Source organism: Coregonus clupeaformis, unplaced genomic scaffold, assembly GCF_020615455.1.
Source record: "Coregonus clupeaformis isolate EN_2021a unplaced genomic scaffold, ASM2061545v1 scaf0489, whole genome shotgun sequence".
NCBI classification, from domain to species: Eukaryota; Metazoa; Chordata; class Actinopteri; order Salmoniformes; family Salmonidae; genus Coregonus; species Coregonus clupeaformis.
Genome location: NW_025533944.1, coordinates 138991 through 154591, shown reverse-complemented (window position 1 = coordinate 154591; position 15601 = coordinate 138991). Strand labels below are relative to the sequence as shown.

The following is a 15601-nucleotide window of genomic DNA, read 5'->3' as shown; positions in this document are numbered from 1 at the left end:
AATATAATATCTATTGTTTACAGGAAACTCATTCAACAATTCTAGATGAAGTTGGGTGGAAAAAGGAATGGGGGGGGGAATATACTTCTCCCATGGGCTAAGAAACTCAAAAGGGGTGATGATATTAATTAACAGTAATTTCAATCCGAATGTGCAAATTGTCCAAACAGATACGCAAGGTAGATAGATTATTTTAAATATGTTATTGGACCCTAAACAAATGTCTCATTAACCTTTACGGACCAAATAATGATGATCTGAGGATGCCTCCCGCGACGGCGTGACCCGTCAGAGCTATAGTGGCCTTGCCATGCGGATATCCTCGCATGCGTTTGTTAACAATCTAGGTCTTAGTTGTTGAAGTGCATCACACATATCTGAATTGTCACTCGAGCTCCAAAAGAGAGACACACAGGGCAGTCACCAGGGAAGTGATGGTGTTATTACTGCACACATGGCAGTCACCAGGGAAGTGAGGGTGTTATTACTGCACACAGGGCAGTCACCAGGGAAGTGATGGTGATTTTACTGCACACAGGGCAGTCACCAGGGAAGTGAGGGTGTTATTACTGCACACAGGGCAGTCACCAGGGAAGTGAGGGTGTTATTACTGCACACAGGGCAGTCACCAGGGAAGTGAGGGTGTTATTACTGCACACAGGGCAGTCACCAGGGAAGTGAGGGTGTTATTACTGCACACAGGGCAGTCACCAGGGAAGTGAGGGTGTTATTACTGCACACAGGGCAGTCACCAGGGAAGTGAGGGTGTTATTACTGCATACAGGGCAGTCACCAGGGAAGTGAGGGTGTTCAGTGCCATGGCAGAGCAGCCAGGCCGACACACAACTCAGCCAGAGAGGGATTCAGGAGAACTCTTTCCAAGGAGTCAAACTGAATGGTGGAAGACCCAGCGACAGAGTCCTTAATCAGAGGGAGTTTTTCTAGAGCTTGGCGAGGAACATGGAGGCTAGAAGGTTCTCAAGGAGGACGGGCGGTGGACAATACAGGATACAGCCAGTTCATAGAGGAGCTGAAGGTGCTTTATGCTCAATACTGGCCAGAGGATGCAGGAGCACTGTATGGAGAAACAGTGATAGAATCTCTCTGCCAGAGGTTTGGCATTGACAGTCCACGTACGGTCATACGGGCCTACAGGCAGTACAGGGACACTGATGGTAATGATAAAGGAGACTTTCCAGATGGACTTAAAGAGATGTTGATGGAGGTCAGCACCATCCCCATCTCCAGATGGACTTAAAGAGATGTTGATGGAGGTCAGCACCATCCCCATCTCCAGATGGACTTAAAGAGATGTTGATGGAGGTCAGCACCATCCCCATCTCCAGTGCAGAAGGCCAGCAGGGATTTTCTCAAATGAATCTGATTTGCACCTCAACCCGCGCCTCTCTGCATACCTCCACCATATCAGGGCTACTCTTTCTGAACCTTGTTGGCCCACCCTGACCAAATTCAACCCAGTCCCCTATTTGAGGTCATGGATTGCTAAAGGACCCAGATGTGTCACAGACACCAGGAGCAAAACAAGAGATAGGGAGGAGAAGACGCACCAGGAAATGGCCGTGTTGTGGAAGGTTCTGGAAAACTTTACAAACATGTTCTGTACTGTGAAGTTAATCTGAATATGCGCTTCATATTATCACATAGGCAGGAGGCCTATATACTATAATATGTGTTCTGTTGTAGCATACATTGATTTATTTTATTTGAAGTATATTCTGATATCAAATCAAATGTTTGTCCTACAGTGATGTCTTGAAAAGTATATGAAATGTGAGTCTTGTAAGCCCCACCTCTGAATATATGAAATGTGAGTCTTGTAAGCCCCACCTCTGAATATATGAAATGTGAGGATTGTAAGCCCCACCTCTGAGTATATGAAATGTGAGTCTTGTAAGCCCCACCTCTGAGTATGTGTTCATATGCATATGGAGGGTGTTCTGCAGTGACACCTAAAAATGTTGCTGTACATTGATGTCTTGAAAATTAGGCTGTAAGAAATTCAGACTTGTAAGCCCCACAGCTACACTAGAGTATGTGGGCATAGTATATGTTGGAGACAAACACGTGGCCGACGCGTGACGGTGGCTGTGTGAGAAGCACGCCTGTATCTCTCACATAACTAGAATGACTGTGATGAGTGTGGTGGAAGGAGTCAAGTGCAGGAGGTTAATCACCGAATACAGAGTTTATTCCTACGTTGACACACAAATGCGCTCCAATAGCGATCAACGAAACAGGCACAGGGCAAACTAACATCCCTGGCAAATACACTGTAACGGAATCCAATAATACATAGGCACAGGAGGGAAATCTACCCTGGCAACACAATGTTATGAGTAGCTCCACCGAGCTACACTACTCTCACAATTAACAATCCCCCACAAGGACAAGGGGGCAGAGGGAACACTTATACACTGACTAATTAGGGGATAGGAACCAGGTGTGTGTGATTGACAAGACAAGACAATTGTGATGATGATTGGGGCAGCAGTGGTTAGTAAGCCGGTGACGACGAACGCCGAAGCCTGCCTGAACAAGGAGGAGAGGCAGCATCGGCCGAAGTCGTGACAATGACATTCACTTTCTATGATCTCTCTGCTCTGATAAACTGAGTTTAAATGTATTTGGCTAAGGTGTATGTAAACTTCCGACTTCAAATGTAACTAGAATGAGATTCACTTTCTATGATCTCTCTCTGCTCTGATAGACAGGGGCCTGAACTCTCATCTCTCAAGCGTTGCACTTCATCATTTATTTAGACTCTATGCTGTAGGCCACCAAAATATTTGATCAACTTCCAAATATTGTTTTACAAAAGATAGAGAGAGAGAGGTAGGCTTTTGGCACGAGTGCATCGGCCATCACCAGTGAGGGAGCTGTGCATCATTGGGTGAGTCAGTGAAACTGGAAAGCATTTTTAGGACTATAATTTCCTCCTCATATTGTAGCCTACAATATGTGTCTCCACACACCTAGGATGGCTATTGATGGATTCAAGACAAGGTCGTTTTTATTGATCTCGGATTCTCAGTTTGTCAGTGTCAAAGTAGCATTTCGATCCCAGGGTTAGAGTTAGTTAGGGTTAGAGTTAGGGTTAGGGTTACTGCTGCTAGTACAGTGTAAGAATGAGGCATCACAGTACTTTTACACCACTGTACTAACAGAAATAATTACACACCAATAAACACACTGTAATTTAAAGTGTTACATCATTCTCAAAGATCAGTCAATACATACAGTATTAATTTCACCTACAGTACATTGTATCCCCCATTGTAGATAATGATCTATAACACATTGTAGAGTTTTACAACCACGTATTAGTTATTATGGATGGTTATAGTTAGTGTCATAGCACATTAGTTTAAGGCATTACACAATTCATTAAAAGCATTATACATATGTACTTCATAGAAACTGTTACCCTTTATATATTCTAACCACTCTATTTATTGTATTCCATATTAAGGGCCCAAACCTAGGAACACAAATCTTTGTCTCTATTAACATTGTGGACAGTTCTCTCTCTCTCTCTCTCTCTCTCTCTCTCTCTCTATCTCTCTCTCTCTCTCTCTCCCCCTCTAACCCCTCCCTACCTCTAACCCCACCCCTCTGGCAGAACCAGGAAGTCCATCCCCCTCCCACAAACTCTCTTCTGAGGAAACAAAACTGATCTGAGTCTCTGTGTCGTCTGTCTGTGTGAGAGTGAACAACTGTCCAAATGGCTCAGCAGGGAGTTTTGCTGGACCAGGACCAGTTCTGTTGTTCTGTCTGTCTGGATCTACTGAAGGAGCCGGTCACTACTGCCTGTGGACACAGTTACTGTAGGAGCTGTATTGAGGACTGCTGGGATCAGGATGTTCTGAAAGGGGTCTATAGCTGTCCTCAGTGCAGAGAGACTTTCACTCCAAGGCCTAATCTGAGGAAAAATAACATGTTGGCTGAGTTGGTGGAGAAACTGAAGAAGACAGGACTCCAGGCTGCTCCCCCTCCTGCTCTGTGCTATGCTGGACCTGGAGATGTGGCGTGTGATGTCTGCACTGGGACCAGAAAGCAGAAAGCCCTCATGTCCTGTCTGGCATGTCTGGCCTCTTACTGTGAGACTCACCTCCAATCTCACTATGAATCTCCTGCTTTGAAGAAGCACAAGCTGGTCAAAGCCACCGCACAACTACAGGAGAAGATCTGCTCTCATCATGACAAACTGCTGGAGGTTTACTGTCTTACCGATCAGCAGTGTATCTGTTATCTGTGTACAATGGATGAACATAAAGGTCATAATACAGTGTCAGCTGCAGCAGAGAGGACTGAGAAACAGGTAAGACCAGAACAACTTGTTGGTGACTGTCTGATAATCAAATAATTAAAGATACAGTAGGATCTGAGGCTGTTTAAATATGAGAGAATTCAAATGAAATCGATCCATGGCAGAAGAAATATGAACACAAACTTTGGTGTATATTGAGTTTGCTCCAAATGTATCACAATTTTCTAAAGTCAAACACTATTATCATTCTGAATTCCCTTTTATGAGTCCAAAGTTCAGTTTCAACCCCTTGATACATGTACGCCTACCATAAAAACTATAATCATTAACATAGCAACAAATAAATATCATATTGTAAATGGACCATCAATATTTTAGACCTTCCTCTCTATGGGCCATATGTCACATTACTATACTATTGATCTACTGGACAAATAAAGCTTGGTAGCTCATTGAAGAGTGATTCTCCACAGAGGCAGCTGGGGATGAGTCAGCAGAAGGTCCAGCAGAGATTCCAGGAGAGAGAGAAGGAGCTGAAGGAGCTCCAACAGGCTGTGGAGTCTCTCAAGGTGAGTATTGTTGACCAGAGGAGACACACCATTTCACTTCTCTCCTCCAGTCAGAGAGAGAGAGAGGCCTCTATCTAATCCCACTGACCCCACTGTTGGAAACAGGACCCCTTTCAGAGAACACACGGCTTAATGTAACTGACGGGATATGAACCCGGGTCTACTGCGGGAGAAACCAACATCTTGGGGGTTCGATTCCCGGGACCACCCATACGTAAAAATGTTTTCACACATGACTGTAAATAGCTTTGGATAAAAGCGTCTGCTAAATGGCATGTTATATATTATTAAGTTCCACCAAGAGGAGATTCCCTACTGGGCCGACACTGATTTTAAAGTCACAAGTGGGGCTACCTCATCACATAACCATGAGTAACCATGAGTGACTCATGTCCGCTATACATTAACAGGGAGCTCTCTCTCTCTCACTCTCTCTCAATTCAATTAAATGGGCTTTATTGACATGGGAAACATATGTTACATTACCAAAGCAGGTTAAATAGATAATAAACGAAAGTGGAATCAATGATCAGAAATGAACAGTAAATGTTACACTCACAGACGTTTCAAAGTAATAGAGACATTTCAAATGTTATAATTCAAGTGAAAACAGAGTGAGTCAGACCGAGTTCTGGAGGTGAAATGGAAATGAATGAGGGAGAGTTAAGTGAGGTAGAAGGTGTGGTGAAGAGCTCAGAACCAGAGCCTGGCATCAATGGACATGATAAAGAAGAATCTGGTGCAGTAGGAGTTACATTGTTGGAGAAAGTGGATCCATACCTTTTGGCAGATTAATTTGTGGTTTCAGGGTGGGTGGGAAAGGAGTTGGGTGCAGTTGAATCAGTGAAGGTAACCTGTAGTGGACTTGTGATATTTGTTTGTGTTTGTTCTGACCAGAGGGAGTGGGCGCTCCGTGTCACGCAACTTGGGTCAAGATCTGTTTCTTGCTTTGCTCTTAGGAACAGGGCACCATTGAAAGGAGTGATTTCTGGGGTAATGTTAAGTGTGGAGGTGGAGCAATTGAAGATGAAGATTCCTGGTGTTTGTGATGCCCTCCGTTTGGTGCAGACCCTGTGTTGAGCGTGGTGAAACATAGGAGTCACTGTCAGCTCTTTTGAGTTTTGAGTCTTTACCCGATAAAGTCATGTTAGGATATATCAGTTATCCTGTTAGAGCTTTTGTGGCGAATCCACTGCGCTGATTCAGGTGCAACATTTATGGTCATGTTGCAGCAGTTTGCAGGAGGGAGATTCCAAGATGTGGGAAGTGTGCAGGAGGGCATGGGATAGAGGTTTGTGTAGTTTCGGTGGATAAAGTTGTGTGTGTCAACTGTTGGGATGCCCATGTTGCTGGGGATCGGAAGTGTCCGGTGCGAGAGAGGCAGGTTGAGGTGGCTAGAGTCAGAGTAGTGCAGAAGGTGTCGTATGCTGAGGCAGTGAAGAAAGTAGAGGAGGATGGGTCAAGGGTGAGAGATCCTGAGAGGATCCCTGTGGGTAGTAGATCTGTGCCAGCACAGAGGGATAGGCCAACGAGTGATATATGCTTCGGTAAAGATAGCTTCTTGGCATTCATAGCAATGGAAGAAGAATCAAAGAAAAAAGATGTTGTGGTGGCAGCTGCAGAGAAGTATTTGGGCATACAAGATTAGACATCAGAAGAGTTACAGGGTGTGTTGAGTGGTGGTGTCCCGTCCTCCCAGGCCGTTGGCATGGTGCAGGAGCAGATAGGGTCAAAGTAGTTGAATGGGGTAGTGGGTATTTAATGAGTGTAGGGGTTAGTTGGAAGGGTGTATTTCTGTATTATTATAATTTCCCCTTTTCCCATTTTGTGTCACAAAGTATAATGGATTGATATTATAGTCCAGTTGGGGGCGGTAATGCAACATATTGGATGCCAACCGCCGTTAAACTCCAAAGAAAAAGAACCGTTATATTATGGCTATGTACAGTGTTGTAACGATGTCTCTGTCTCTCTCATTCCATCACTTTTGCGGTAGTTGGTTGTGTGGGTCTCTGGTTATGAATGGGGTACTGACAGACAATCGTTGATGGATATTTATAGAGCTCTGATCAGGACGACAATTGATTTTGGGTGTATAGTTTATGGAACAGCGGCAAAGACAGAATCCAGTATAAAGCTTTAAGGATATCTATTGGTGCATTTAAATCAACATCTCTATGTGCCTTACTGGTGGAGGCAGGTGAGATGCCTTTGGATATACAGTGTAAAAATGGTCATTATCTTATTGGGTTGAAAGGCTGTGAGGTTGAGCATCCCACTGCTACTGTTCTAGATGACTGTTGGGAATATACTAGTAGACAAGGCAGTGGTTTTGGTTGGACAGTTGGAAAGCTTGCTGATGAGAGTGGTTTGAGGGAGTTGGAGGTTGGCCCTTCTGTGGTGATAGGGGATGTTCCTCCATGGTTACTCCCAGACCCTGTTGTTGATCTAACCTTGGTAGAGAAAAGGAAAGATTGGTCAGAAGTCAGTGATATTGAGAAACTGGTTGACAATTACATTGGTAAAAGTTTTTATGCTTTTCTACCACTTTTCACAGATGGATCCAAGGACCCAGATAGTGGGCTCACAGGAGCAGGCGTTTACGTTCCTGAATTTGATGTGCAGATATGTAGAAGACTAACAGATGAACTGTCAGTATACTCAGTTGAACTGTTGGTGATAATAGTTGCCCTCCAGTGGGTGGAGGACGTACAACCTGTTAGAATTATAGTATACTCAGATTCTCTGTCTGTATTGAATAGTTTATCATCTGGTAAATCTAATAGGAGTGACCTGCTATTGGAGGTATTAATGTTATTATGGAGAATTGAGAGAATGGGTGTAGTAGTGAGATTCTGCTGGGTCCCAGCACATTCGGGTGTGGAAGGGAATGAAATTGTAGACCAGTTAGCTAAAAGAGCTTTGAAACGAGATATAATTTATATTAATGTTCCACTGGGTAGAGGTGAGGCCAAATGTAAGATCAGAGCCATTTTGATAGATGTGTGGTAGAAGAGATGGTACTCTGAGCACAAGGGCCGGCATTTATATGAATAGTTTACAGTTTTACAGAAAGGTCGATGGACCAAGATTCAAAAGTCAGATTAGGAAGGAAGAGGTGGTGTTTACTCGATTGCACTTAGGACATTGTACATTGATCTCGTCATTACATCTGGTTGGCAAGCATGGGAATGGTTTGTGTCTGGAGGGTACGATCGATGAAATGGTGGAGCATGTGTTGTTATATTGTTGTAAGTATGTTGAAGAGAGGGAAAGATTGAAGTGTAGGGTCATTGAGGTTGGACGGGGTTGGGGGGGTTTGGAAGGGATTTTGGGGATGGGGGAGGGTCTATTAGAAGTTAGTAGGGCTCTTTATTTTCTCAGAAGTACTGAGTTAGGAAGGAGGATTTAGAAATGTTGGAAACCGTGATTGACCACACACTCAGGCACAGTAGGTAGCGGCATGCACCTTTAACGTTGGTTTGTGGACCGCCATTATATCATAGAAGAAGAACTTGGTTGTGTGAGAGTTTTGTGGTTCGTGAGGAGGGCTACTATTCTTTTTTCTTTTGGTTCTTGCGTATTTTCTGAATTTATTTTCTCATGGTGGAGGGTTTGTTTATTGGTTTCCACTGTTTATCGTTTAGAGTTGAGGGGGAAGTAGGGGTAGTTTGTCAGGGCGGCGTGATGGCCTCAACCGAGTGGAGAAGAAACGCTGTCGCTTCGGGTGCTTTCCGGAGAAAGGTGTGGAGGAAGTTTTGCTCATGGTCGGCGAACAGGTTGGAGTGGAACATCTGCACTCTGCATCCAGAATGAACAAGGCGGTGGTTGTGTTAATGAAAAAGGTTTGTCTTGTTGCGAGTGGGATTTTTGTGAGGGGTGTGTTGGTGCTGATTTCGCCTCTTTCGACAAGAGTTGTGGTTGCTAACCTGCCTCAGTTTATTACTGACGAGCAGGCCGCAAGTAGTTGGTTAGTTTTGGTAAATTTAAAATAAAGTGGTTTTCGTGTGCTCTCGGCTGGGTGCCAAGCGGAATCCGTTAAACATGTCTCTTTTCGTAGACAAGTGTTTGTTTCTTAACAAACTTCAAGGTTACGCAGGGGAGGGGTGGAAAGCAGGGTTTGCTAGCACAGATAGTTTTGGGTGTTTCTAGTGTGGGGATGTAGGGCATAATGTTAGTGCAGACAAGCGCGACCAGCCGGCAGCGGGGGCTAGGACTAGGCTGGACACAATACATTTTGAACGCCTTTTTCTGATAAAACTACTTAATTACATCCGCCATGGAGCCCAGTTTCATAATATTACCATATGTCCCAGATGCTTGCCGTAGTTTAGAAATAATAGGGCATGTTTCACCCTGCCAGCTCCTATTAGTTGTATTGAGCTCTGAGTGCTATACAGAAACTTTAACCCTACCAATAACCCTAATTCTAGGGTAGGGTAGCCTAGAACACATTTAGAAACTATTTAAGTAATAATATTGTTAGTAAATACCATTATAGTACTAAATAGGTTTTGATGAACAAAATAATCAAAATTCTATCGAAGCACTTTGCTGTTTTTTGTTATTAGTAATTTATTTATTTTTATTATTGCTTGATAAAGTGTCATAATGTTGTCCGATGCGCTAACCTCAACCCTAGAAAACATGCATGATAAAAATCTACTTAATATCTCATATTGGGAGTAAACAGTCTCTGAATAGAAAAGAGGATTGCATCTTCCAGCCCGCCAATAAATTACATCATGCAACCATTTTACTATACATTTACATTTTAGTCATTTAGCAGACGCTCTTATCCAGAGCGACTTACAGGAGCAATTAGGGTTAAGTGCCTTGCTCAAAGGCACATTTACGTCATTTAGCAGACGCTCTTATCCAGAGCGACTCACAAATTGGTGCATTCACCCTATAGCCAGTGGGATAACCACTTTACAAATTTTTTTTTTGGGGGGGGTAGAAGGATTACTTTATCCTATCCCAGGTATTCCTTAAAGAGGTGGGGTTTCAAATGTCTCCGGAAGGTGGTGAGTGACTCCGCTGTCCTGGCGTCGTGAGGGAGCTTGTTCCACCATTGGGGTGCCAGAGCAGCGAACAGTTTTGACTGGGCTGAGCGGGAACTATGCTTCCGCAGAGGAAGGGAGCCAGCAGGCCAGAGGTGGATGAACGCAATGCCCTCGTTTGGGTGTAGGGACTGATCAGAGCCCGAAGGTACAGAGGTGCCGTTCCCCTCACTGCTCCATAGGCAAGCACCATGGTCTTGTAACGGATGCGAGCTTCAACTGGAAGCCAGTGGAGTGTGCGGAGGAGGGGGGTGACGTGAGAGAACTTGGGAAGGTTGAACACCAGACGGGCTGCGGCGTTCTGGATGAGTTGTAGGGGTTTAATGGCACAGGCAGGGAGGCCAGCCAACAGCGAGTTGCAGTAATCCAGACAGGAGATGACAAGTGCATGGATTAGGACCTGTGCCGCTTCCTGTGTAAGGCAGGGTCGTACTCTCCGAATGTTGTAGAGCATGAACCTGCAGGAGCGGGTCACCGCCTTGATGTTAGCGGAGAACGACAGGGTGTTGTCCAGGGTCACGCCAAGGCTCTTCGCACTCTGGGAGGAGGACACAACGGAGTTGTCAACCGTGATGGCGAGATCATGGAACGGGCAGTCCTTCCCCGGGAGGAAGAGCAGCTCCGTCTTGCCAGGGTTCAGCTTGAGGTGGTGATCCGTCATCCATACTGATATGTCTGCCAGACATGCAGAGATGCGATTTCGCCACCTGGTTATCAGAAGGGGGAAAGGAGAAGATTAGTTGTGTATCGTCAGCGTAGCAATGATAGGATAGGCCATGTGAGGATATGACAGAGCCAAGTGACTTGGTGTATAGGGAGAAAAGGAGAGGGCCTAGAACTGAGCCCTGGGGGACACCAGTGGTGAGAGCACGTGGTGCGGAGACAGCTTCTCGCCACGCCACTTGGTAGGAGCGACCGGTCAGGTAGGACGCAATCCAGGAGTGAGCCGCGCCGGAGATGCCCAGCTCGGAGAGGGTGGAGAGGAGGATCTGATGGTTCACAGTATCAAAGGCAGCAGACAGGTCTAGAAGGACAAGAGCAGAGGAGAGAGAGTTAGCTTTAGCAGTGCGGAGAGCCTCCGTGACACAGAGAAGAGCAGTCTCAGTTGAATGACCAGTCCTGAAACCCTCGCGGTTAGCAAATTTACCTCAACATGCCCCTAGCTTGTTCGAGAAGGCAGAGCGGCTCGATGATGGTTGATGAATTTGACAATGAATGTACTAGGAAAATACGTTTTTGTCGACCAGAGGTGACTGAATTAATGTTCAGGCTTGGAACTGCACCATTGACTTTGCTAAAGACAGGAATAGTGAGGGAACTCATTTGGGCTGGGCAGGGGTGTTGAATGATGTTCTGAATCAGTTCCATCTAGTGGACACATGGAGAATTAAGTATCCCACCTCAAAGCAGTATTTGTTGGTGAAGGTGGTTGGGGATAGGGTAAGCACAGCTCTCCTGGATCGTATCTATACATTCAAGAATCATCAACAGGCTATTGAGGGCCTCCATTTTGTCACACCCTGGCTCTGGGACTCTATATGTTGAGCCAGGGTGTGTTCATTCTATGTGTTCTGTTTCTATGTTGGGTGTTCTAGGTTGTGTATTCTATGTTTGCTTGAGTTACTCCCAATCAGAGGCAACGAGTGTCAGCTGTTGGCTGGTTGTCTCTGATTGGGAGCCATATTTATACTGTCTGTTTTCCCTTGGTGTTTGTGGGTTTTTGTTCCGTGTTCGGTCATTGTCACCGTGGACTTCACGAGTCGTTTATTGTTTTGTGCTTTAATATAACAAAGTAACATGTTCGTTCATCACGCTGCGCATTGGTCTACTTCTCTCCCTGAAGATCGTGACACATTCTCCCAGTTGGGATTTCAGACAATCATATTGCCATGGCTCAGTTCTCTGTTTCACCAGGGCCCAGGCAGGTGTCCTATTGGAAATTCATTGTAAAGCTCTTACAAGATGCCACTTTATGCTCAAACTTCCAAGGCTTTTGGGAGAGGTGGGGACAGCAGAAGGGGGAGTTTGGGTCTCTCAGTCAGTGGTGGGATGTAGGGAAAGCCCAGATTCAGGTTTTCTGTCAGCACTAAACAGATTTTTCCTCTTCAGAGGCCAGGAGAGTACTGGGGGAGCTTGAGTGGTTCATTTATGAGGTGGAGGCTGAGTTGGTGGGGCAAAGTGGGGCTACAAGATAATAAATCTGAACTACGCAGGGACCTAGGGGCTTTCTTTTCAGATGAAAGCAAAAGGAGCACTTGTAAGAGCTAGATTTTCCATGTTGAGGGAGATGGATGCTCCTAGCTCTTTTGGGTTGGAAAAATAGAGTGGGGAAACCAAGAAAATCCATTGTTTACGTTGGTCTGATGGGCGTGTAACTTCTGTTGTGGGGGAGATGAGGGAACCTGATGGGTGGGTAACTTCTGTTGTGGGGGAGATGAGGGAGCCTGATGGGTGGGTAACTTCTGTTGTGGTTGAGATGAGGGAGCCTGATGGGTGGGTAACTTCTGTTGTGGGGAGATGAGGGAGCCTGATGGGTGGGTAACTTCTGTTGTGGGGGAGATGAGGCTGTGGAGTTGTACTCTGATTTATAGAGGGCAGAACTGTGTGGTCCTCTGTAGCTCAATTGGTAGAGCATGGCGCTTGTAATGCCAGGGTAGTGGGTTCGATCCCCGGGACCACCCATATGTAAAAATGTATGCACATGACTGTAAGTCGCTTTGGATAAAAGCGTCTGCTAAATGGCATACTATTATTATTATTATTATTATCCTGGGTTTTCTCAGATTCTGCTCACAGACCTTTCCAAACTCTCTCTGTCACAGATAAATCAAATAGACATTTCCCTGGCCTTTCACAAACTCTCAGCTGCTGTCTCTCAGACGGTCTGCCTGTGGATTTTTATAAAAAGTTCTGGGGAATTATTTTACAGGACGTGTGTTGTGTGAGTGCGTCAGGGTGGGGGAGCTGTTGCTAAGCTGTAGACGGGAGGCTTTGACTCTCCTGCCAAAACAAGTAGATTTGAGCGACTTAAAGAACTGGAGGCCTGTGGCATTGCTCTGTTTGGACTATAAGGTCTAAGCGCAAGTTAGTAAACATTTTATGGTCAGTGTGGCAGCGTTCTGACTCCCTCAGTGTCAAGGTTAGACACATCAGGAGCTTAGCGGGAGTGAAGGGGCATCAGTGGCAGGGGGTTGTGGGGGCTGAGAGCATGGCAGGGTATAGGTGGAGGGTGCTCTATAAGCTCCCAGTGCTGGAAAGGTCAGGGGTCCTCCGGTGGAGGGTATTACATGGAGCCCTGGACACCAATAGCTGGTTGACTCGGGTTGACCTGGGAGTTGGGGAGGGGTTTCCGTTTTCTGCAATGACTTCTGTGTTGCCAGGGTAATGCCATTACTGTTGACGCCTTAGGCTTGAGTTTGAGTTGTACAAAATGATCAACAGTGTGGAGATGTTTCAGGAGGTATGGGGGCTCAGGTGAGCTGTCTGTACGGCTGGAGAGGAGGGGTTGGATGGACGGTTGGAATGTGGTGCTGGATGGTGTATTGTACTGTGGTGTTTGGTATTGTATAATGTGATTGTGTGGAGGTTGTGGTGGCACGCAATGTGTTTTTAGGAGGGGGGGTGTTAGTGTAATGAGGATGGCTCATTTAAAGGAAGACAAGTCACTCTCTCTCTCTCTCTCTCTCTCTCTCTCTCTCTCTCTCTCTCTCTCTCTCTCTCTCTCTCTCTCTCTCTCTCTCTCTCTCTCTCTCTCTCTCTCTCTCTCTCTCTCTCTCTCTCTCTCTCTTTCTCTTAACAGCGCTCTGCACAGGCAGCAGTGGAGGACAGTGATAAGATCTTTACCAAGCTGATCCGCTCCATTGAGAGAAGGCACTCTGAGGTGAAGGAGCTGATCAGAGCCCAAGAGAAGGCTCAAGTGAGTCAAGCTGAAGGACTCCTGGAGCAACTGGAGCAGGAGATAGCTGAGCTGAGGAAGAGAAGCACTGAGCTGGAGCAGCTCTCACACACAGAGGATCACATCCATTTCCTCCAGGTAACTAAACTGCCTTGATACATGTGATATGAAACTAAAACTCAATGTGAAACTCTCAATCATTTGGTTCTGCTCCCTCTCACTCTCTCTCTCTCTCCCTCTCTCTCTGTCTCTCTCTCCAGAGTTATCAGTCTCTCTCCGGTACCAGTGTATCTTCAGACTTACCCAGCATCGTTGTCCGTCCTCTTCAGTACTTTGGAGATATGATTAAGACTGTGTCTGAACTGAGAGAGAAACTAGAAGACTTCCTTAAAGGAGAATGGACCAAGATCTCCACTACAGGTGTGTTGAAAATAATAAGAACATCAACTTTAGACCATTGAAAGTTCCCTACTAGTCATATACATGTGGAATATGGTGTGATGATAACATTCCCTCTCTCTGTGAATGTGTTTGTGTGTCTGTATTGAATATAGTGTATGTTGTACTGCCTCCAGAGCCCAAGACCAGAGAACAGTTCTTACAATGTGAGTCTCTTTATTCTGAAGTAACTAACAGTCTCTTTTTACTGACACTCCTAACAATCCCTCTAGAAATATATAGCAATAGTAGATCTAATCAAAGACTGGGTATCTATCTGACTCCTCATATTTCTCTGATTTGATCTCTGCTGTGCTCTAATCAAAGACAGGATAGATACAGTATCTGACTTCACTTATTGTTCTAACTCCCCTCATTGGTCTCTGCTCTGCTCTTCTCCCAGATTTCTGTCAGCTCACACTTGACCCAAACACAGCAAACACACACCTCTCTCTGTCTGAAGGGAACAGAAAGGTGACCAATACAGACCAAGTCCAACCATATCCTGTTCATCCAGACAGATTCACAAACTACAGTATGGTTCTGTGTAGAGAGGGTCTGTCTGGACGCTGTTACTGGGAGGTGGAGTGGTGTGGGGTGTGTGTTACAGCAGTCTCATATAAAGACATCAGCAGAACAGGGACAGATGGTGGATTTGGAGAGAATGACAAGTCCTGGAGTTTACACTATTATAGTGGTGGTTATTGGTTCAGACACAATAATGTTAAGACTAAAGTATCAGGCCCTCAGTCCTCCAGAGTAGGAGTGGACCTGGATCACAGGGCAGGTACTCTGTCCTTCTACAGTGTCTCTGACACAATGACCCTCCTCCACAGAGTCCAGACCACATTCACTCAGCCCCCTCTATCCTGGGTTTTATCTCTCTGGTACTGCTGAGCTGGTTAAACTGTAGTAGGGTCCACATAGATACTAGTCATGCTGGTGTAGTCTATAGCTGAGCTGGTTAAACTGTAGTAGGGTCCACATAGATACTTGTCATGCTGGTGTAGTCTATAGCTGAGCTGGTTAAACTGTAGTAGGGTCCACATAGATACTAGTCATGCTGGTGTAGTCTATAGCTGAGCTGGTTAAACTGTAGTAGGGTCCACATAGATACTAGTCATGCTGGTGTAGTCTATAGCTGAACTGGTTAAACTGTAGTAGGGTCCACATAGATACTAGTCATGCTGGTGTAGTCTATAGCTGAGCTGGTTAAACTGTAGTAGGGTCCACATAGATACTAGTCATGCTGGTGTAGTCTATAGCTGAGCTGGTTAAACTGTAGTAGGGTCCACATAGATACTAGTCATGCTGGTGGTGATGGTCCCCAAATGTTATGATTCATTCT

At 45.4% G+C, this 15601-nt stretch overlaps 1 pseudogene; it reads left to right on the top strand.

Annotated features, from left to right (window-relative positions):
• The first annotated feature begins 3742 nt into the window (after positions 1 to 3742).
• LOC121547122 lies at positions 3743 to 15166 on the top strand (annotated as a pseudogene).
• Positions 15167 to 15601: the final 435 nt, after the last annotated feature.